The sequence below is a fragment of the Chiloscyllium punctatum genome, chromosome 12 (genome assembly GCF_047496795.1).
Source record: "Chiloscyllium punctatum isolate Juve2018m chromosome 12, sChiPun1.3, whole genome shotgun sequence".
NCBI lineage: Eukaryota > Metazoa > Chordata > Chondrichthyes > Orectolobiformes > Hemiscylliidae > Chiloscyllium > Chiloscyllium punctatum.
This window is the reverse complement of record NC_092750.1, coordinates 27,668,300-27,691,436: the sequence shown is the minus strand read 5'-3', so window position 1 is coordinate 27,691,436 and position 23,137 is coordinate 27,668,300. Positions and strand designations below refer to the sequence as shown.

Below are 23,137 nucleotides of genomic sequence, written 5' to 3'. Positions count from 1 at the left end.
GCAAGCATGGGGGCGGAAGAAATAGAACTGGTTTGGACTGCAACTTAGTCAGTTATTGCTGATTCTTTCAAAGCGTAATGTGAATCAATACCACTGTTTACTGTAAAATGTTTAAAAAGGTCAGCATTATATAATGTCTACTTAAGTCTAATTCTTAAATATTTATGGTGTTCAGATCCATAGCACCAATAGATTGGATTCCATGATCCCAAATCTCTCTGCTCTGTGGTAGGCAGGTATTTCGGTGCGCTCCAAAAGGAAACGATATCTTGGCATCACACACGATTCCATATCTAGACTCGCAGATCCGAAGAACAAATCAACCAAAGGTCAGCATTTTGCTGGAAAATGACTCTGCACCAATGCTACTTAAGTGGTGAGTCAACAAATTTCACTAAGCTCTATGGTTGACAAAGTAGCCACTCAAAACATTGCCACATTGATCACCGGTCTCAAATGTGCCTGCCGCCTTAATAGCTCAGTGGCAGGTACTGCAGTATGTGTAGGTCTTGGGTTGGGCTCTGCAGCTTGGGTGAAAGAGAAGCAGGAAGAACAGACAATGCATCATGGGCCATGTTAAGATAGATAACCTGAGAGAGATTATCAGGCTCCTATTTCAACATCCCCATACCAACCCAGGCACATCACAAAAAAACCATTCCATCCATAAGCGACACCCACAATAGTCCTCTTGGTCACAGCAACCAATAAAAATCTTTCTACAGCATCTTTATCTAGCAGCGCTATCTAGACCATTTAGACCATTTAGGACAGAGATGAGGAGAAACATCTTCACCCAGAGAGTGGTGGCTGTGTGGAATGCTCTGCCCCAGAGGGCAGTGGAGGCCCAGTCTCTGGATTCATTTAAGAAAGAGTTGGATAGAGCTCTCAAGGATAGTGGAATCAAGGGTTATGGAGATAAGGCAGGAACAGGATACTGATTAAGGATGATCAGCCATGATCATATGGAATGGTGGTGTAGGCTCGAAGGACAGAATGGCCTACTCCTGCACCTATTGTCTATTGTCTATACAAAAAGAAATGAATAAACATTTGACAATTCTTTGGCACATCCTGCAGCTGCCTTTGCTTATCCTAGTTCTGCTATGTGATTCTACTTCAGCAGCTTGAACATGAATGGTTGAATGCTGCTTACTCTGAAGACTGTAGGTGGTCACCTCTGGCATTGAGGGTCTGGCTTCAGAATGTTCCGCATTAAAATGGGCAGGCCCAAATTAATTAGCTGAAAGGTCACAGCAAGGGTACTGGTGAAATGGCTGTCATGAGCTCACAATGCTGTCAATCCTGAGAGAAATGTAGTTTCATGCATCAGAGAACCACTCCTTTTCTATGAAGAGACATTGCAATGACCCTAGTCTTGTGCTGGATGTCAGATTCATGGACTGCCAAGAGAGCTTGCAAGCTTCTTTTGGCAACTGAGATCAGCAGAATTGACAGATCAGACATTTTTTAAAAATGCACATGATATGGGCATTGTTGGCTTGGCCAGCAGTTATTAACTATCTTTAATTGCATTTAAGAAGTTTGTGCTGAGCGGTCTTCTTGAACTGCTCTAGTTGTTTGGGTGTAGATGCACCCACTGTGGGAGTTCTGGGATTTGATCCAATGACAGTGAAGGAACATTGATATAGTTCCATGTCAGGGTAGTCTGTGTTTTAGAGGGGATGTTGCAGATGGTGGTATTCCTATCCATCTTCTGCCCTTGTTCTTCTAAATGGTAGAGGTTGTGGGAAGATAGTTATTGTAGTGCAGTATTGCAGTGTAGTGCGGTCATTGTGCATCAGTAATGAAGGAAGTGAACATTGACAGTCACAGATGTAGTTGGTCACCTTTCTCACAGTTCTGCATAATTCATTGGTTGAGGATTCTCTGTGGCTGCAAATGCACCAAACAACTCAGCACGTGCGCTCAGAAATGCTCTTTCATGTAGCCCCAAATACCTTTGAGTGTCTTGCAGTCAGACCCATGCACAATCTTGGTTCAGGTGAGATTGCACAAAATCTCTCTTTTTCATCAGACTTAGCTCCAGCTCATTTGGGTCCAGAGATGTATCATGTGCAGATCCAAACTTCATGCAGTGCCAGTATCTATACTGGTAGCTCAGTGCATCACATCAAGTTATGATGCTTCCTCATAATTGGTGTGAAGTTGTTTTCACTGCTCCTTGTGGGTGTTCTGCTGTTGGTAAACAGGAACCCTTGGATATCTGAAACGATAAACACCAGAAGGGAAGGGGAACAGATGGTCCGTGGTCTCATCATCTTCAGCTTTTAAATCACTAACTCTTGGGATGCTGACGAGGAGACTAGTGAGCAGGGCATTAGGCAGCAACCAAATGGATGGAATTGTGGTAGTAACCCTTTGCTTCTCTTATGAGGGGAGACTGGTCATAGAAGAGGTGGCATAGAATGCAAATGATTGCACAGCATATTTTTTTTGGTCAGTGTGCCTGCCTTAGCCAAATTGCTGCAGACACTTGGAGGAAGCAAAAGGAGAGGGTGAGGGTATTTTCAGTGAACGTACATGCATTTGAGGTGATGTTAGATTTGAGCCATTAGTGTTAATATGTACTGTGGATGAGTGATAGGTGTGTGGTGCATTGACCAGCATGAGCAACTGGCAGTGAGGTGGGCAGGAGCTGTCATGTTGATGGACGCTGAACACCCATATGATGTCACTAGAATTTCCATTACACTGCTGCCAGGTCTTGGCACCACACTGTGAATACAGCTGTCTGCACAATGTACTGAAGGTAGTTCTCGAGGCATCCTGCTCCCGTGCAAATGGATGACATTCCTCCCTTCCTACCTGTAGTGTACATCTCTGTCCATACTAATGTTCAAATATCCATCTTTTAGATTACTTCTTAGGAAAACCAGATCAACAGCCGGACTGAATTGAGCAATTGCTGGCTGCTTCAGGGACATTATACCTTATAAATCTTCCAGTGAGTGTCCTGACAAAGGATCAAAGCTTGCTTCATATACTGGCATGCCTATATATTCACCAGTGTAGTGATCAGCAGTCTTCTTGTCGCATTATGAGTATGCACTTCCTATATCCTTTACTGGAGTCTTAACAGCTGAGTTCCTAGAACATTATTTCTTAGACATGCCACTTAATCTTTGGCAGAGTCAGAAAAGGGCTCTATTCCAATTATTGAACAGAACATCAGCTGCATTCAGGTAAAACCCTGGTTAATCTTTACAGACTGCTAATAGTCTTTTAATACTTTATTGAATGTCAGTTGCCAAAGTTAAAATATCCTGTATGGAAGGCAATCCCTGCAACAGATTACTGAAAAAAAATAAGTGGGTGTTCTGCTTGGTTTACCATTTGGATGGAGAATGAATGGCAAATAGCAGAGAACTGCAGGCTGCTGGGAGGAGGAATGGAGAGCACGGAAGGTCTTAAACCATCAATAACTATGGGACAAATCATCTTATCTGCACTTAACTGAGAAGCAGCATGTCTGGCAACCATCTAAGAGCTACGCCACTAGTTGAGAACTAGTTCACACACATTATTTGCCTGTAGCTCTGATTATCACTGTCACCTGAACATTTATAGAGTATATATAAACGTAGTTGTAAAGGCAGCAAATACCAAAAGTCATCTGGAAAAATACCATAGAGCTGTGAGAGATTCTCCAGATTGGTGGTGGCTTTCTGTTTGTTCCATAACTGTGTGTGTGCATGTGTGCGTGTTATGACACACACATATCAGAAGTAGAAGATTTTGGTTAGGAATTTAATCTACTCTTTATGTTATGTTAAGAGAGTTGACTGTCCCATCAGCTCTTCAGTAACATTAAATGTGAACTTTGAATACCAGTGCATTTGTCTGAGCAGACTATTTGAATGCTATTTTTTTAAAAAAAGGACAGCCCTGAGGTGTCTATGTACTTGTCTCAACCAGATTCTTACATTTACAGAATAACATTTTACAACTTTGACTGGAAAGCCTCTGACCTTTATTTAATTTGGTGTAACTCAAACCAACTTCATACAAAGAGTTTGAAAGGTAAAATCAATTCGGAAATCTATAAAATGCTTTCAACAATTTTATCTTGTCACATTATTGCAATAATTATATATTTAAAAGTTCACAGCAATCTAATCAAAGCATTAAAGCTTATTCTTTGTAAAAAAATAGATGATAGCTGCATGACTGAACCATTTGAGAAACACTAACAGCTTAGCCATGGTTTAAACCACCAACAGAAAATTCAATATGTCTCTCACTTAAAAAAAAGTTAATCATCAATGAACCATGTGAACAATTACTGAGTATTTTGTCCGTCTTTGTCAAATGCCACTGAAGAGCTCACAAATGTGTTTCTGTGCATTTTTCATAATTAATAATAGTACTGTTTTATGACCAGCCAAATGGGGGAGCAACTGAAGGCAGGCTGACCAGATTTGTTTTCAACACCAATTAACCAAACAAAAATCCACAAAAATGAAATAGATGGATGTGATTGACAGTCAATTGTGAAATTTGAACTTTTAGCCTTCTGACTAAGAGCCACATGTCCTATCACTTGACTTAAATGGAACTTTTTGGCTACTGACTTGCTTGTGAAAACAACTTGCAGATCATAAAAGGAAGTTTGGAAAATTACGTAATCTTCAAGAAAGAATACTATTGAGGCTATTACACACAAACCAAAAAGAAAAAAATGATTTTCACACATTATAGTATGGAATATAACTCAAAAATATTCTATTGGCTTTTGGACTTCTGAAGGCTGTGAAAGGCAATATAAATACAGGCCTCTTCTTTTTATACACCTCAAGCACTTCTCAAAACATCTCAATGGCTGTACACAATGTAATGTAGGTCTTAATGACCTATTCTGAGGAATTAACAATGGGTTAATAACTCTACATCTAAAATTGAGTTTTGTGTTGGGAAAAGATATATTTTGTTAAGACAAGGCAGGATCTGACCAAATTAGACTGGAAATATCTACTTGAAGTTAAGTCTATGAAAGAACAATGGGAAGCTATCAAAAAAGTAATTTTGTTTGGATACTTGCACAATTTTTCATATCATTTTAATATATTTCTATTAAACAGCAAATCACACTATCAAAGTTTAATTTAATTTGAAGGATTTATTTGCCAAATTAGTGCAAAATGGTAAAGATCACATCTGGTCCATTTTCACCTGATAAAAATGCATAAAGAAACAAAACATACTGTTCTTTTTAAGAACTTACTTTCTGGAGCACAATATTTATTGTTGGAATAATGGCACAGAATTCAGCCTATATAAACAAATTATATTGGGATTTTATAAGAATACTAAAATTCCTTACTGAATCTAGTTGGGAATGTGTGTATATTACTATTTATTGGCAAAGATCCAATTCCCAAAGCAGAAAGGCACTGGAGTTATCAAAGCTGTATGTGAGTATCATGATAGAGTTCTCCAATTTTCAGTCTGAGTTCTGCAGTAAATAAAGAATATTAACTTTTTAACTTGCCTGCACAAACCTGTATTATTTGTAGGTCTTCTGCTTTTCATTTAATGCAACAACTTTGAGAAGTACATTTGTGTACATGCAAACCAAATATTTGTAAAATATCAATTCGGTATTTATTAGTTGCACTTAGATTCAAAATCTTTAATTTCTTGACAAGTGTGGACATTTCCCAGTCTACACTGAGAACTTAGGAACTTCCTTTCTTTAGGGAGTAGGCAAGAAGCTGGAAGTTGGTAAAGTACAGCAAAGAGAAAAGAGGACTAATTTTAGTTTAACATTGTTATGATGTTGGCAACCTACAAAACACATTTGAAAGAATTCCAGAATAATTTTGCTCTTTGCTCCCAAAGCTTACTTTCATTATCTTACAATTTAATATAAGAAAACAAAATGCTCAGTCAAGGCAAAAGTTTTAATGACCAGTGATTTTTGAAGGTTATGAAAAATAACAGAGCAGGAATGTTTTCTAGAACTCAACTGCTGCACACAGATTTTTGCTCATAATTATACTTGGCCAGTGGATAAGTTAATTATCTACAGTAAAAGTCCAATGATTGCTGAAACAGTGAACAAAGGTTCAGCTAGAAATATAGTAGCTTCTGTTGGTTAATTGCGAGTATTAATGGAGCATTATTATATAAAGCATTTATTTCAAAACAAAAAAATGTAGTGATAGAGCGTTTATATTTTAATTTCAAAGATCGAAATTATTTGCTCATTTTGACAATAGGATATGGAATGAAACATGTTTTGAGTTAATTTTTTGTAATGGAGGGTTGGGATGGAGGCAACAGGGAGCTGAAGGAGGAAAAAAGTGATAATTGGGCAAGTGGAAGTCAGAGCTAAACTTTTGAAAACCAAAAAAAAAGCACACTGAACTTAGACATTAGAATGATTAAACAAAGCATTACTTTTTGAAATAATTTAAGCTTTTATTGGCCTGATATTCCATTTAAATTATGTTCATTTCCAATAATAGGTGTGCATTACCAAAAAAAGAACTTCCTATTAACATTGGTTTGGCATTTCAATTTAACTTCTGTCAAACACAACATGCAGCCAGATTGTGGAACTTTCAAAGACTGAACTGGCAGGAACTCCGTAATAATGCTGGAAACAGTATGTTAGCTTATTCCATGACAGCAATATTTAGCCAACCCTTTCTTAAAATCATGAGCAGGATACTAAAACCTTTAATCCTGCACCAATGTAACTATTTGTACAATTAATGGTTGATGATACAAATATGATCCAATTGATGTAAAAACAAATCAACATAATTAGGAGAATCCCGCTAGTGCCCAATTAGTATTTTCAAGAACAAAATATAACCAGACCAGACAATGCCTTTCAGCATAAGCAATGATCTGAGGATGAAACTGTTAATGTTTTGTTTTCAAACAGAAGTGACAGCCTTACTCCAGGTAAGTAGACATATAATGATATAGAGTCAAGAAAATTCCCAAATTGACTTGCACAGCTCTCGAAAGTGGGCATTACCATTCAAAATAAAAAGATCTGTCTCTGTCATTTGATACAGTCACAGGTCAACCAGGAGAAATTTCCAAAATTCTCAGGGAGTTCATTATGCTTAACAATGATAATAGTGACAACAAGGCTCATTTCAGAACCATTCCAGATGTCAGGCACTGCCTTAATTTCATCTCCAGTATAGATCCAGACCATAATATCCACACAGACAATCAAAAATTGCTTCAGGTCAATACTCAGGAATTGAACAAAATTCAAAAGAACACTTCAAAGATGCTTCAAATGGTCACTGACATCCTTATAAATCATATGATCGAAAAAGATAATACTTGAAGCACTTAACTGTTTAAAAACTTAGTGCAGAGTCATCTTTGGCACTGAGTGATACGGCATTGGTGAGAAAGTTGGGAAAATTGAGAGAGATGGCCAGCAAGGAGTTTCTTCAAGCTGAAAGCAATAAAGTCCCATTTTACAAACAAATGTTGAATGGTGAGTTAAGATCCTAGTCGGTGAGTGGTGAGGCCATTAGCATGTACAAAAATCTTGTTATTTCACAAACTTGTCTCATTGACGTGCAGTTTTCCAATCTCCCACTACAAGAAACTAGACAGTGAAATTTCCGACTCAGAAGCCTGAGTGGTTATCTGGCAACTCCTGCTCATCGTTTGCTTCTCTGCACTTCCATCTGTCACCAAATATCTCAGGTCATGCTCTATGAACAGCAGCTGCAGCACCCCCTCATCTAGCAGGGCCTCCAGATGCCCATCAACAAAGTGAGCTACCACTTACCCTTTGTTTGACATGTCTGGAGCATATAAAATGAGTGATGCAAGCAGTGCTGACTGGGCTTTAAAAGTGACATCACGCCAGGAATCTTAGGCTATCCCAGCGATGGCCAAGACTTCCAACTATGGCAAGATGGAAAACATACAATGAGGGAATGCCATACAGTGTGATGCATTCGGAATGAGGGGAGTTTGGGGAAGATGGCATGAGAAAACTGGTTAGGGTTCATGGAAAGGAATCATCCAGGAAACTCAGCAAAAATGACAGAGCTGATTTTGGTAAGATTCAGCTCAGAAGACAAAACATCCATATTTGTGAAACATGATAGACCAATAACATGTACTTAAATAGTCCATTTAATGTACTAAAACATTTTAAAGTGCTTTGCAAAAGCATTATAAAATAAAATGTGACAATAATCAGGCAATGTTAGCGCAGACAACATAAGATTAGTTCAAAACACTTTTTAGGGAGCAGTCTAAAGAAGAAAAAAATTTCAAACCCATGACCCAGGAAACTGAAAGCACAATGGAACAGTTAAAATTGGGAATGCTCAAGAAGCAAGAAGTAGATTTTCACAGAGTTCTCAAAAAGCTGGAGGACAGGAGGATATTACAGATATAGGCCAGAAAGGGACCCGAAAACAAGGAAAAGCATTTTAAAATTCAAGCATTGTTTGACTAGGAGCCAATGTGGGTCAGTTAGCGTGTAGATGATGGGTGAATGAAACTTTGTGTAAGTAAGGACATGGGCAGGATTTTAAACAACTACGTTTTGGGACCGTGCACTTGGGAGGCCAGCCAGAAACATGTTGGAACAGTCAAATCTAGAGGAATGGACAGGGGACTAGCTTTATAAAGCAGAAGAGAAGTTAAGGAAGTTGTATTCCTACAGGATTACAGCAACTTAACACAAACTGATGCCATAAGCCACTACTCAGCAAAAATATTCTGGTCAGTAACATTACAAATATTCTGAGACTTGATGTCTCAGTAATTTGCTAAGATCCTATTTTGGGACCAAAGTTGCTTCTGCATTAAATGATAACTTCCTTTAAAACTTTCTCATTTCCTCACAGCATCATGAGTGGTTGAAGTAAGTGGCCTTGAAGTCTGATTCCTTAATTATTTATTGTCAAGTCTAAGAGATTTACTTTTGCTAGGTTTTCTTATTCGTATGTATTTGGAGTAAGTGACTGCTAGTTGGAAGATTGTTCCATAGCGAGTTACTGAATAATGGACCAGGGCCTTATGCAATTACAATGGCTAGCAGGCATTTTTGCTCAATTTCAGTTTACATGATCACTCTCAAAATGCATGTAATTATTTTGTTCTAAAAAAAAGTTTTGAAATAGAAAAAAAACTTAAAAAAACCTTATAAAAGTGTATTAAAATAATGTTATTCCAGGTGGGCAAATGATAATTTGCATACATCCTTCTTTCCTAAAAAAAAATTGAGCCAATTGCAATTTTACAGAGTGGCACAACCAAAATCCACTTATCTGTACATTAAAAAATTTATTCTAATCAACCTAAATAGATGCCTTCAGCAGGAATTATTTAAGCTATGCCTTTTGAAAGATTGAATGCATCTTGAAAGCACTTTGCATGTTCAGTTTTGGTCACCTTGATAAAGGAAGAATATTATTAAAATGGAAAGAGTGCACAAGAAATTTATAAGAATGTTGCCAGGGCTCAAAGGTCTGAGTTATAGGGAGAGGTTGGATAGGCTAGGACTCTTTTCTTTTTCCCAGGGTTGGGGAATCGAGGACTAGAGGGCATCAGGATAAGGTCAGAGTGGAAAAAATAAAAGGGAATCTAAGGGGCAACTCTTTTCTTTTTATACAGAGGATGGTACACACGTGGAATGAGCTGCTAGCGGAAGTGGTTGAGGTGGGTAGATTAACAACATTTAAAAGGCATTTGGACAACGTGAATAGGAAAGGTTTAGAAGGATATGTGCCAAGTGCAGGGAAATGGGGTTAGAATGGATGGACCTTTTTTTGCTGCCAATATAATAATTAGCACCTCAGGATAATATGTGTGGTCATCTACTAGGTTCCTTTTGTATTTGGCATAAATATTGAATCTGAACACTTTGGAATTTGTTATGGTATTTTACAATGGTGTTGCAACATGCATCAATGGGGGAGAGCTTTACCTGTCTCTTCTATGCCAAAGCAGGTAGTTTCTTCACAGGCAAACATTTACATTCTAAAGAACTCTGAAGGTACAAGTACGGAAAGGCAAGTAAAGAACAATTGTTAGTTGTAAAAGAAAATGCAGAGCCATGAAAGTCTACTTAATAACTATACTAGGACTGGATGGACAAGGTCAGAAATCACACTACGCTAGGTTATGATTGAACAGGTTTATTTGAAATCACAAGCTTTTGGAGCACTGCTTCGTCGTCAGGTGACTTTTTTTTTGATTACATTACAGTGTGGAAACAGGCCCTTCGGCCCAACAAGTCCACACCGACCCGCCGAAGCGCAACCCACCCATACCCCTACCCCTACATTTACACTTACCCCTTACCTAACACTACAGGCAATTTAGTATGGCCAACTCACCTGACCTGCACATCTTTGGACTGTGGGAGGAAACCGGAGGAAACCCACGCAGACACGGGGCGGGAATTGAACCTGGGTCTCTGGCGCTGTGTGGCAGCAGTGCTAACCACTGTGCCACCGTGCCGCCCACTTCACCTGACAAAGGAGCAGCACTCCAAAAGCTTGTGATTTCAAATAAACCTGTTGGACTATACCTAGTGTCATGTGATTTCTGACCTTATACTTCAACTTATTAGAGCTACAAATTCCAAAAGTGGAACGTTTGTGCAAATTTCTTCTGGATGTTGACCAACTTACTGTTACTTGGTCATTATGAACAGCATTGCACAGCAAGTAGCACTGAGAAATCATTTTTAGGGCACCTATTTAGTTACAATGACAGTATTAAGCTAAAACCTTAATTAGCCTGAACTAAATGGTGAATTTATAATTGTAAACGCACATCAGCTTTCTCAAAGATTGATGCTAAGTAAGAACAGCTAACAATTTATATGATGACCTTTAATCAGAAAAATTGTTCAACTTCTAACTAATTCAATGAACTTTCACTGAATGTGTAGTTATGAAATTGAAGGCATATACTGTACGTCTAAGAGAGTGAATGCTGTTTTGCACTGGGAGCTTACAATCACCTGTCATATGACTAGCTAGCAATTTCAATTTTCCAATACCTCTGAGACTATGGAAAATTTGGTTGTGAAATAGATACCAGTGCTGGTTTCTGTTTTGACAACAATTCGATTTTAACCAGTATAAGTTATGCCCCAGGATCGTAAAATCGAATTGAATTTGAATTTATTGTTTTTGCCAATGAGATGATCCAATGTTAGCGGCATTAAAAAAAGATATTTTGAAAGTCAGACAGAGCAACTGCCATCCAAAAACAGTATCAAAAAGGTATCTTTTTCATCTGAAATATGTTCACAGTAAAACAAAGACACGACCCAGGGGGATCTTCAGCTGAAAGAAGACAGATACCAGAGATGACAGCCACTGTATGGTTTTGAAATTAATTTGATATAATTTTAATAAGTGTTGTTTTATTGAAACAGGATATTGTTATAGACTTGCAAGCAGCTAATACGCAGTTCATAGAAAGGGGAATTTAGAGTTGTGAATAGTTGTTGTTTAATGTTCACTTCTAGAGTTAAGGAATAAACTGATATTATTTTCTTTAAATAGTGGAAGTTGGGAGTTCTCTGTCTCTCATTTTAACAGATTATGAGGCGAGGTGAGCTTTTCTGGGTGTTTGATTTAATTGGCAGAAGAGTTTCACCTCTGTGTTGAAACAGTTTTAAATATTTTTTCTTTACTGCAAAGAAAACAAGATACCAATTTCTTAACATATTTAAAATGTATAAACAGTACAACTACCTTGTTCATATTTACAAAAGACAGCACAGAACCAGCTTATGTACTGATTTTAAAATAATATTTAAAGTTTAATATTCACCTTTGAATTGCAACATCGTATTTGTTTTATCACGCAATCATAGATGGGTATGAGGCAATATCTTCTTTGCATTCTTCTGATTTTATGACATAAATTGTAAAAACAGAAGGAAACTCAACAACACATTTATAAAATTACTTACATTTTACTTAATCTACCAACATCTATCAGTTATTCTTTGTTCCTTATTTAGCTGATTAAGTAACTGTGGTTACAGAGGTAACTGTGTCGGCTTCAGCAGCTCAACCATTTTATCTTTTTGTCAGCTTAAAAAAAGTCACTGTGCCTGAGAGACTTATACGGAAATAAATCTCTGCAACCTGATGCTAATTATAGTATTAAAAGCAAATGCCTTTTGGTAGGCTGTCTAGAAGTTTATTTTGTTTCAATTAATTGATAATTCCTAATAAGAAATAGTGTTAATATCTGGAGGTCAAAAATATCTAAGGGGAGTGGTAATTTAGGAAGTGATAAAACAAGCAATATTCATCTTTGCAATTGCTAAAATCAAGAGATTTAACACACCATAACAGCAAAAAACATGGACTGAGCAAAGTTTTCACCATTCAATTTGTCAGAGTGGATCTAGGCAGGGTGTTTTATCCAAGAATGTTGAGGAAGTGTGCAAAGTACTTAAGTGGTTTTGAAAAGTAGGAGATGGTCTAATGGTAGCTAATTGGTTGGGGGGGGGGGGGGGAGGGCTGGGGGGTGGAAAATTGGGAAGGAAGTGATGGGGTCAGGTCAATAGTTATATTTCAGAAGGTTCCAGGCATAATGGAGCTGCTCAGCAGAAAAGTTCTGTTTGTCAGGCAATTTCTTCAAAGTGTGCTACAAGGGATTCAGCAGGTTTCCCATGCACTGACCCTAACTATGTTGGCATAATGACTCTCTGGCCAGCAGAAACTCCAGACCATTCATTTTCCTACAAGAACTGCTCAACATGTTCTGAGTTGTTGGAGAACTCTCTTTTTGAAATATGATTGCTTTACTCAATTTAACAGAAGACAGGTGTTCCATTCCATTAATTAAAAATATTGGTTGCAATTGAAATTAAGTCATTATGACTTAAGTTTGTGTGGATCACATTTGGAATCCATTAAACATGTAAACATTTAATTACACAAACATGACTGGTTCAGATATAATTAATCAACAGGATTTCTTGTGGCATAGTGGGAGATAGATAGCTACCTGAGCCAGGAGACCCAAGTTCAAGTCCTACCTGCTCCAGAAGTGTACAATAACAACTCTGAATAGATGATAGATTAGAAAATATCTATAATTAACATGTGACAAATACTACTAACAAATGTGTAATAGTAGTAAATAGGCTTGAAAACTACTAATCAAAATTCACCAAATCTACCAAAATTATGAGAAGTGAAAACAAAGTATAAAATCTAAATCTAAGTTATCCTTAAATATAATTGATTATGTCGATGGCCTCTTGGTTGTGACCTTTATCAAACCCATAGTTCTCAGTCTGCCTGTCACCCACACATCCAGTAACTTGTACATACACAAAAAGTTGAATGGGCAGGCTAGGTAAAAAATACATAACAGATGGTGCATGTCCACTCCAGTAAATGCAGAGCAAATGTCACACATATTAAGCAATGATCATCAAGCACTCCTTTCTGAAATGACCAGAATTGAACCTATGACTCTAGCAGACAAAACTCAAGCATTATCTAAATTTGATAATTGTTAATTTGAAGAATTTTTGTTGAAGAAAGGACATCTTTCTCTGGGAGATTTGTGAAACTGGTGTCAGAAATGATACGTCGTAAAAAAAAGAATTAAGTCCAGCAGAGGAACAACTGTGTTGCAAACCAAAAAGAAAACCAAAATAAATTGGGTAGTTGTCCTGATCTTCTGGAGCTAGAGAAACTGGCTGCCGCAACACAGCAATTGTAAGGAAACTGGGCTAAAACAGTGTAAATCCATCAAGTGACTTCCTAATTGGCAGAAATCACACCAATCCAATACCAGCAAAATCACTTGCATTAATTCAGAAAGGGAATTTGGGACAATATCAAGCTCATTTCTGTGCTTTTTTGCCTAAGTCTGCCCACATCAGATCCACATCAAACTGCAAGGCAATACCACCTTTGCCCTGTCAAAAGGGAGCAAATTCAGGGTCTCCAAATATCCAGGAAGAACCTGGAGCCTCCAGGAACAGTAGATGAATTGCCAGGAAACTACTGAGAGAGATCCTGGGTGAAAAGAAAATCAGAGCGACTTTTCTTTTGAAAAAGATGTCATTTTCTTTGAATATTTCTCTTTACCAGAAAGAAGGAAAATTGAAGATGGTGGGTGGATTGCTGTTTTGCTGAGACTTAAGCATCATTGAATTGGGTAATGAACCTTTTTCCCTTTCCAATTAATGTAAAAGGGCAGTGCATAGTAAGAATGAATGTCTTGGCCCCCTAACAGATGGAGTATCAGAACAAATAATGTGATGAAACCTCCAGAAATATATTTAATCATAGTTGCCAACTCTAAGCAAATCACAAGTCTATAAACAGAAAACATTGAACAAATGCCCTCATTGAGTGGGCACTGACTCTGGTAGCATAGAGCAAAGTAACACTAACTCATTTAGCATACCATCATTACATTCCCAATATTTTTATTCACTTATATCATGTGGGCTTTGAATCAAGTTGTTTTCTAGGCCATTTCAGTTAATGGTTTGCAAACAACAATTATCATTAAGATAGAACAGTGCTATGGACATTTTCAACTTTTAAGTTGAAAATGTGTTTTGCTTTTAAAAAGGACTGACACAGGACAAAAAAAAATTACTGCAGATGTAAATTCAGTATTGTCCAATAAAATCCTGTGTGGGACTAATTGTATATCATATCTGTAGAATGTAGGAGAATGAGATAACAGAAAGAAGGGTCCGAGTGCGCGTAAATGGTGGGAGAAGGTGCAGCAGTTAAAGGTGTACTAGCTTAGATTCAAGCTGTGCATTGTAAATGTCAAAACTTACCACCCACTAGTCATCCCTGCATTACAGAAAACAGCATGCTCTTGTGCTGTGCGTTACAAGCCAAATAACCAGGAAGCCAGTCAGAGGAAACAAGATAATAAGTGCTTTCTCACTCCGAGAGCTGCCAGCTAACCACCAAAGGAAACAATAAACTAATCTGCAAAAGCCAACAAACCCAAAAATCATCACTTGCTGGCCAGCATTTACTGCCATTGAGTTGCCATTGAGAAGATGGTGGTGAGCTGCCTTCTTGAACTGCTGCAGTCTACATGCTTAAGTTGACCCACAATGTCATTAGAAAGGGAAGGCCAGGATTTTGACCCAAAATAGACAGTGTCAATTGGCAGTGTATATTTCTGGAGTGAAGGAATGGTGATATATAGAAAAATCTTGATTATCTGAATTTCGGATTATCCAAACAAGATTGCAAGGTTCTGATGCTTGGCTAAACTGTGTTATCCAGCATTCAATTATTCAAATATTCGACTATTCAAAGCAAAATATTCCCCACCCATGTTGTTCGGATAATCAAAGTTCTTCTTTATTTCCAAGTCAGGATGGAAAATTGCTTGGAGAGAACTTGCAGATGGTGGTGTTCCCATGTATCTATAGCCCTCGTCCTTCTAGAGGGATGTGTTCATGGATTTGAAGGCACTGCCTAAAGATCTGTGGTCCAATTTCTACAGTGCTTCTTGTAGATGTTACACAGTGCTGCTACCAATCATCAGTGGTGGGGAGAAGTTGGATGCGGTGCTAATCGAGTTGGTTGCTTTGGCTTGGATGGTGTCAAGCTTCATGAGTCTTATTGGAGCTGCATCCGTCCAGGCAAGTGGGGAGTTTTCTATCACACTCCTGACATATCTTGAAGATGTTGGATAAGCTTTGGGAAGTCAAAAGGTGAGTTATTTGCCACAGTATTCTCACCTCACCTCTAGAATTCAACTTTTTTTTCCATGTTTGAATCAAGACTGTCATGAGTTCAGAAACTGAGTGACCCTGGCAGATCCCAAACTGGGTGTCAGTGAGCAGGTGTTGCTGGATAATACTGTTGTCGACAACTTCCAACACTTTATTGATTTTTGAGTGTAGACTGATGGGGCAGTAATTGGCCAGATTGGATTTGTCCAACTTTATATTTGGGTAATCTTCCACGTTGTTGGGTAGATGCCAGTGTTGTAATTGTACTGGAAGAGCTAGGCTTGGGGAGCAGCAAGTTCTGGAGCACAAGCTTTCAGTACTAATGCCGGAATGTTGTCAGGGCCCATAGCCTTTCCACTACCTAGTGCCCCAAAAATGTTCCTTGATGTCACATGGAGTGAAATTGAATTGGCTGAATTAACTGACCAACTAATCAATATTCTACTTGCTACTCTCCACAAACAATTCAGAGTGTGATTGATCCTACATCTTTTAACATCACATCATTTTTGGACTCACTTATTATCCTTAATATATATATGTGTGTGTTGTATTATTAATTCTTTTCTTTGAGGTTAATAATACCTAAAAACTCAAATTTGCAAATTCAAGCAATCTTGGTGACAATTGGTTTATTTTAAAACATGAATTCATTTGGTTTGAGAGAAAAGCCTCCACTAGTGAAGGATCCTTTTCAACTTAAACTTATAATCACCTGAGAGAGGGTGGGAATAAAGAGGGCAGCCAGTTCATTCCACATCAGCTAGATGCTTAAAAACTTGGGTATCTATTGAGAACTGTAATAACTGGGGGGGCCTTGCTTGTGGTCTTGTTGTAATATAATCAACCACTTTATTGCGGATCTGGAATCACATGCACGTTATACCAGGTTGGAACAGGAGATTCCTTTCCTTCAAGACATCAGCAAGAATCAGTCCCTGGAGTGAACAACAAACTCACAACATCCCTCCAGTTCCAATACTGAGCCAAAATGCTTGGATTGCTTCTTAAACTTCATTTCACCCCAAATCCCCACAGAACAGAAATATTTAAATTGGACCAGAAACTTTACTCCCCTCTGGCTAACAGGAATTTTAGCTTCAGACTGCACATCTAAATCTATATTTAACCAACATCCCCAATCCCTACCATCTGAACAGAGTACACCAGACAAATTAAAGGATCTGAATCACTATTCATCTGACATCCAGAAATACTGTTTGAACCAAACATTCCTCTTGTATTCCCTGTCAGAGAATAGAATGTCTATTATTATTCATTACAACGTCACTGACTTACACAACCACCATGACAACACTTTGTCACACCCTGCTTCCTGTAAGGAAAGCATCCCATTCTCTCAATTTTGCCTTTGTTGTATCTTTTCAAATAAATGCAATGTTCGACAAGGGCATTCTGACATGTCTTCCTTTTTACTCAGTCAAGGATTTCTCTTTCGGCACTGCCCCCACCATTTTTAATGTGGTGCACAGGACAGTGTCCAACTCATTTCCTGCCCTCACTTCTTCCCTAACAGTAGGGCTCACTTTTTCCTCCAACAGCTTCCTTTTCAAAAGGATGATTCTCTGTCATTTCTGCTGTCTACAAACAGGACTCTCTTGCCTCTTCCCTTTCAACATTCCAAAAGGGACAGGAACCTTCACAATATCCTGGTCCACTCCTCTATTAGACCAACAGCTCACCTGAACATTCCCACAGCACCTTCACATGCAGGTGGGGAGAACACTTGGCCTTTTTCCTCATCCCTTACCAGTCTGCATTTGTATATATTTTGATCCAGCCTTTTATATTCACTGCTAACAATGTGGTCTCCTCCATGCTAGGGAGCCAAATTCAGCACCATTGCTCAACATTCAAGCAAGACCCAGACCTTCTAGTTCCTTGTTATTTCAATTTATCGTCAAGTTCTCATGCTTGCACTTCTGTCTTGCACCTGCTGGTATGTTCCAGTGAAGCACAAAAAAGTTAGAGGAACAGCTTTTCATGTTCTGCTTATGTAATTTACAGCTTTCTGGATTCAACATAGAGTTCAACAGCTTCAGACCATGGACTCAGTCTTCCTGTTTAAGATCCCACCTACCAAGACTTTTCCTTCTCTTCCATTTGCTATTTTATCAACAGCATAGAACCCATTAATTTTCTCTCTCTTCTTGGTTCCGAAGGAGTCATAGTAGCTGCAAAATGTTAACTCTGTTTCGGTCTCCATGGATGCTCCGAGTAATGCTGAATCTCTCCAGAATTTTTTATTATTCTCCACTTTATGAGCACAATTCTAAGGAAATGAGTGCCATACTTCAGGAACTTCTCTCTCTATGAAGCATAATTATTGGAAGACCTCAATGCCTCATTGGATTTCTTTCTCTGACTCAGTAATAATGTACTTTTCCAGGTTTGGGCATCCCTATGGAGGAGTAATAATCAAAGAAATTCCAAACCCAAGTTTGTTCTTCACCATAGCACCTACTTCCCACTCTCCAACTACATTTTTCTTCTCTCCCTGCTTGCACCTTCCCCACAATCCCCTTCCTTCCATTCCATTCTTTTCACTGGATTATCCACTTGACACTTCTGGCAGAAGATGGTAGTAAATGTCTTACCTTGCAGATTGAGGTGTTAGGCTCTTCTATCATTGAAGATAGGGATGTTTGTGGTGCCTCCTCCTCCAGTGAGTTGTCTGTTTGTCCACCACCATTCAGGACTGCAGAGCTTAGGTCTGATTCATTGATTGTAGGATTACTAGTCATGTCTATTACTTGTTGCTTATGCTGTTTGGTTATGCAAGTAGCTTCACCAAGTTATTACCTTATTTTTCGGTGAATCTGGTGCTGGCATGCTTTCCTTCACTCTCCATTGAGCCAGGACTTATCCCCTTGCTTGATGGCTGAGTGGGGAACATGCTGGCTCATGAGATTGCAGATCACATTGGAGTATGAGTCTGCTGCTATCTTTCCCTCTTGTTGTTTCCAGACCACATTTTTCACCCTTGCCACCCTCAGTGCTTCCTTTAAGTGTCGTTCAATATGGAGGAGCACTGATTCATCAGCTGAAGGAGGACAGTATGTGGTTATCAGCAGGAGGTTTCCTTGCCCATTTTTAAACTTGATGCCATGAGAATTCATGACTCAATGTTGAGAACTCGCAGGGTAACCCCCCCCCCCCCCCCCCCGCCCCCGCCCCCGCCAAAATACATGCCACTTTGTCACCACCTCTGCTGTGTCTGTCCTGGATGATAAGAGAGGTACCTGGGGATTGCACGCATATGACTATGTCAGGCTATTGCTTGACTAGTCTGGGGACAGCTCTCCCTATTTTGGCACTAGTCTTCACATGTTAGTGAGAAGATTTGCAAGATTGACAGGGCTTGGTTTGTTGTTGCTAGGTGGTCTGTCCACTTTTATCCTTTGTGGACTTTGTAGCAACTGATAGCCTAACAAGCCAGTTATAGTTGTATTTCAAAGAGCACTTGAGAGTCACCTACATTGCTATCGACTGGAGTCACTTGTTGACCAAACGAGGCGAGGATAGCATACTTCCTTCTCTGAAGGACATTAATGAACCAAATGGGATTTTCATGTATTCAGACATGGGTTGTGTTCCTGAATCTTACAACACTACAGCCTAACATGGAGTAGGACCTTTATGTAAAGGAGTTGCAAAATTTTGAGTCTTGCTAGTAGATGCCTACCATACCATGTTTGCAGACTAAATGTGGATTTCACATCATTCAGTTGAGAAACAATTTTGATAGAAGTGCTATAAATGGTCCAAGGCTACCTTCCAATTTCACCTTTTTGGATTGATGCAAAAGTTGAAATCACAACAGATTTAAAGTTTAAAATATACACTGCAGTGTATATAATTGTTTGGTCAGCTATATGCTTAATACCAATTTGCAGGCACTACAGAGAATTCAAACTTTACTCTCGTAGCAGGATATTAAACGTTCTACAATACATTATAAAATAATCAAACAAAAAGCAAACTTACTGGATATATAATAAAACATTCATGTTATGGTGAAAATATTATTCACAAAACATTTGCAGATTTAAACTGAAATCTTTTTTAAAAAATAATTTGCAGTAATTATACCATGTTATGCAATTTGATATATGACTAGTACATCAAAACCCTGAATTTAGTTAAAAATCACAACAACAGGTTATAGTCCAACAGGTTTATTTGGAAGTACAAGCTTTCAGAACGCTGCTCCTTCATCAGGTAATTAGTATTTCTTAAGTTTAAAAGTATTACAACCACATCAGTTTAGATTTCAATTTCCTTTCCTTTAATAAAAGCCAATAAATCTCAGTCTTCAGATTTCAGCCTTTTTGAGACTAATACAGTATACGTCATGAGAATAGAGATTTGAATTTGTTGACTTACAACATATTGTTAGTTGGGCTGTAAACTGATAAGTATTTTCTGCAACAGGAAAAGCATCCTTCTTTTGGAACCTGATGTGCTGTTTGAAATGTATGACAAAAGGTTGAGAGGAGGTCAATATTCGTAGAGCGCCCAGCAGTAGAAAGTAATGAAGAGTACAGATCTAACTAACCATTAACCTATATTAATGTACAAAGTTCATATTTTAAAAAAAGAGGAAGGACAAAATTGCAATATTGTAATAAAAGCTGCCTGATAAAATAAAATGTACTGACTACACTGTAGTGATTGAAAACAGGTGGACCTTATTGACTATGAGACCCTTGATTGGGATTGCTAACCTGGGCCAATCAGGGAGCTCTAGATGACAGACATGAAGAGATTCTGAATCTCCTGTTTACATCAGGGAATGATCCCAAGCTGGCTGGCCACATGTAAATAAAGGGTGACTTGGTGACGGGACGTGAAGAAAAATAGAAAGCAAAAATATAATCAGATCAGAATCTCCTCAGTTGAGGACCAAGTCCGATCTGGTTTGCCACAGCTGGTGTACTGTGCACCAGTAAATAAAAGGTGACTTGATCATGGGACCTGGCCTCTGTGCAGTTATTTCATTCACAATATGTTGCTCAATTCATCTGCCATTTCCTTAAGAAACAAAAAAGAAAAATAAGCAAACAGGAGATCCAGAATCTCTTCACATCAAGAATTGACTCTGAGCTGGCTGGCCACAGCCAGTGTACTGGGCTCACGTAAATAAAGGGTGATTTGGTGACAGGATACTGGCCTCTGTTTCAGCATCATTCTACATTCCATAGAAGGTTCTGCTGGAAATGCGAAGTTGGCAGAATTTAAATTGCTCCCTGACCCCATCTCACTGCATCCAACTTATATTGCTAAAGCTCACTTCATCAGTGCGCATTCTTTTAATTTGCTACCTTGTGTTGTGATATGTGAATTATATATCTGGATAACACTGATTGATTTGCCTTGGGCTTAAGGCATGATGAATTCAGCAACCCCTGCACTTATTCACACATTCACACACACAGTTCCATACAAACATACATCCGCACACCCATACGCCAGTCCTCACACTCCGGAAAAGACCAAAAAAAAATAAACAGAAGATTCCGAATCTCTAAGAATCAGGAATTGACTCCGAGCTGGCTGGCCACAGCCAATTTGCTGGGCACATGTAAATAAAAGATGACTTGGTGACAGGATACTGGCCTCTGTGCAGTTAATTCAGTGGCAATGGGAGAAAACAATTCATGCCTGAAGAGTATTCACTTACCACAGTCATATTTAAATTGGGGTAAGCATTTCTGGCATCATGTCTTTATTTGGGATGCTTGACTTATTCAATCTTGTCCTGGCAAAACTACAATAGCTGATGGCAATGGGGCATAGAGAAGGGCCATCACAACTATGATTGAAACCTTGCTGGACCCAGTGAGACTAGATGACTGTAGAGGACGGCATATTACTACGGAAAGCAAGAGTGATCGAACTGAGTAAAGGTTGCTGTCAGATACTGGTGAACACCACCAAGGTCATCCAGGGGTTTCCAAGATGAAGGTGTAGGCAAGATGTTATGTCTGGTCGCTACTGTTACATGCTGATGTAGCTATGTTGGCAGGGCAGTGCCCAGAGTGCCAACAGGACAAAATTTCCACTGCTGCCTCGACCCCACATTTGTGCGAATGGCTGGGCAAACCCTAGAGTTGGTTACATGCTGACTATGCTGGTCCTTTATGTGCTCAATGTTTCTGCTCATTGTGGATGCCCGTTCAAAGTGGCTGGACATGCAGAGAGTTCATTTGACAAACTTGGAGATGATGATTGAAAAGATAGAAGCATCATTTGTGATATACTTACTCCCAGAAGCATTGGTCACAGGCAATGGGACGTCATTTACCAGCAGGGAATTTGAGTATTTACTAAAGCCGAATAGCATTTGGCACGATTGAACAATAGAAACTATGAAGCTGTACGACGGTCTTGCGGAAAGTGTGGTTCAAGCATTAGGCTTAAAAAAAACCTACAGCTTCACTTGATACCAAACTATCCCATTTTTATTCGATTATAGGACCATCCCTCATGCAACTGCAGGGACAACTCCAACAGAATTGCTGACTGGAAGACGACTCTGCACCAGGTTTTCAGAGCTGGATGGTTGGGGTGAAACAGCAACAGGAACGCCAATGCTGGCCACATGCCTCCTCCAAGTGAGTGAGATACTTTACTTCAGGGGATGAAATTTGATCCGGAATCACAGAAATGGCCCTTCTTGGATATGAGATGAGGTCGACGTGAAGTCACATCCAGTAACAAACAAAGTTCAAGTAGGTGAGGCAGGCCTGAACAAACATGTGAATCACCTGAAAGCTGCCAGCTTGCAAATGGGGCAGAAGCAAAACATACATGGCCCCTCAGAACAGCCAGAAGGCCAGTCTGAAACCGTGGGTTCTCTTCATCCATCGAGTGTCAAAGAAACCTCAGAGTCTGAGATAGATGTGGCATTGAAACAGTTACCACCAGAAGGAAGAGGAAATTCTCGAGATGGTCCAGACACGAAATGGGCTACGGTCTGGTAATTGCTGTCTGTGTCAGTGCCTGAGTCAGAGGAACCGGACCTGGGGTGAAAACATTGCAGAAAAAGCCACAAGAGAAAGACCAGGTCTACAACCCAGGGGTGGGGTAGTCATTGGAAGCAGTTAGATCATCTTGACTGAAATCCTTGCTTGTGGTTGTTGACCTGGGCCAGTCAGGGAGTCCTGGGCAATAGATATAAACAAGAGATCTGCGCCCAGGGCCTTGCCAAACAGTCCATAAACAGGTCCAGGCAGCGGGCCGTGGAGGGGGGTCGTTAGGGCCAACTGCCTGCCCCTCTTCCGGGGTTACGTTAGAGCCCGGGTGTCCTTGGAGAAGGAGCACGCAGTGTCCACCGACACCCTGGAGTCGTTCAGGGAGAGGTGGGCGCCGCAGGGAGTGGAG

General features: G+C 39.2%; 1 protein-coding gene across 3 annotated transcripts in view; it reads right to left on the bottom strand.

Annotated features, from left to right (window-relative positions):
• pparg (peroxisome proliferator-activated receptor gamma) overlaps positions 1 to 23,137 on the bottom strand; it is a 150,828-nt gene that overhangs the window by 114,900 nt on the left and 12,791 nt on the right. The window contains exon 2 of one of the 3 annotated variants that reach the window (XM_072582181.1): positions 11,815 to 11,890. The exons of the other annotated variants lie outside the window; for them this stretch is intronic. The gene's annotated coding sequence lies outside the window, so the exon portion shown is untranslated. The remainder of the gene's footprint in view (positions 1 to 11,814; positions 11,891 to 23,137) is intronic. 3 annotated transcript variants of the gene reach the window in all.